The following is a 2,000-nucleotide window of genomic DNA, read 5'->3' as shown; positions in this document are numbered from 1 at the left end:
CAAGCTGAAAGAACTGAAGAAAAAATTCAAGCCTCAAGTTGCAATATTGAAAGATTCTATGGGCGAAATATTGAATGATGCAGGACACATCAAAAGAAAATGGAAGGAATAAACAGTCACTGCACCAAAAAGAATTGGTTGATGTTCAGACAGTTCAGGAGGTGGCATAAAATCAAGAATCAATGGTATTGAAGGAAGAAATCCAAGCTTCACTGAAAGAACTGGTGAAATACAAGGCTCCAGGAAATGACTGAATACCCATTAGAAGTTTGAATAGATGGAACCATTAATTTGTTGATGCCAAGAAATTTGGAAGAGCACTACTTGGACAAATGATTGGAAGAGATCCATGTATGTGCCTATTCCAAAGAAAAGTGATTCAACAGAATGAGGAAATTGTCAAAAAATATCATTAATATAATAGATAAGTAAACTTTTGTTGAAGATTCCAAAATGGTTACAACAGTACATTTGTGGAGGACTGCCAAAAATTCAAGCTGGATTCAGAAAAGCTCCTGGAACAAGGGATATCATTACTGATGTCAGATGGATCTTGGCTAAAAGCAAAGGATACCAGAAAGATGTTTATCTATATTTTATTGATTAGGCAAAGGCCTTTGACTGTTTGAATCATAATAAATTATGGATAACATTGCAAAGAATGAGAATTCCAGAACACTTAATTGTGCTCGTAAGGAACCTGTACATAGACCAAGAGGCAGTCGGTCAAAAACAAGGGGTATGGTTTAAAATCAGGAAAAGTAGGCAATAGGATTGTATACTTTCATTATACTTAATCTGTATACTGAGCAAATAATATGAAACACTGTACTATATGAAGAAGAATGTAACATCAGAATTGGAGGAAGACTCATTAATAACCTGTGATATGCAGACAACACAACCTTGTTTGCTGAAAGTGAAGAGGACGTGAAGCACTTACTGATGAAGATCAAAGACAGCCTTTAGTATGGATTACACCTAAAAATAAAGAAAACAAAAATCCTCCCAACTGGACCAATAAGCAAAATTATGATGAATGGAGAAAAGATTGAAGTTGTCAAAAATTCAATTTTATTTGAATCCAGAACCAATGCACATGGAAGTAAACCAAAAAACCAACTCACTGCTATCAAGTAGGTTCTGACTCATAGTGACCCCTCTTTGGGTTTCTGAGGTGGTATCTCTATGGAAGTAGTTTGCCCAGACATGGAGGCAGCAGTCAAGAAATAAAATGATATATTGCTCTGAGCAAACGTGCTGCAAAAGACCTATTTGAAGTGTTAAAGAGTAAAGATGTCACTTTGAAGACTAAAATGTGCCTGACCCAAGCCATGGTATTTACAATAGCCTCATATGCATGTGAGAGCTGGACTATGAATTAGAAAGACCACAGATGAGTTGGCACATGTTAATTGGGGTGTTGGTGAACAATATTGAATGTACCATGGATTGCTAGAAGAATGAACAAATATTTCTTGGAAAAAGTAAGTTGTGAATATTCTTTAGATGGGAGAACAGCCAGACTTCATCTCTGCTATTCTGGCTATATTGTGAAAAGGGTTCAGTCCCCGGAGAAGGATATCATGTTAGGTAAAGTAGCAAGTCAGTGAGAAAGGGGAAGACCATCAATGACATTGATTGACACAGTACCTGCAATCATGGGCTCAAGAATGACAACAATTTTGAGGATGGCGAGGTACCAAGCAGTGTTTTGTTCTGTTGCATATAGTGTCACTATGAGATGAAACTGACTGTACCAGACCTAACAACAACATGGTTCCTAATGTGGAAAATCAAAAAAAAAAATGACTAAATATTATTGATTGCCTTCAATGTGGAAAATACTGTAATATGGTTTGAAATGGCAGTGTTGTTGTTGTTGTTGTTTGCCATCGAATCACACCAGACTCATGGCGACCCCTCCTTGGGTTTCCGAGGCAGTATCACTACGGAAGTAGATTGCCCAACCTTTCTTCCAAGGAGTGGCTGGTGGGTTT

Source organism: Orycteropus afer, unplaced genomic scaffold (genome assembly GCF_000298275.1).
Source record: "Orycteropus afer afer isolate SDZICR_OR568_19922 unplaced genomic scaffold, OryAfe1.0 scaffold00386, whole genome shotgun sequence".
In the NCBI taxonomy this organism is placed as follows: Eukaryota; Metazoa; Chordata; class Mammalia; order Tubulidentata; family Orycteropodidae; genus Orycteropus; species Orycteropus afer.
The sequence above is the reverse complement of the archived record's forward strand: the minus strand, read 5'-3'. Positions refer to the sequence as shown.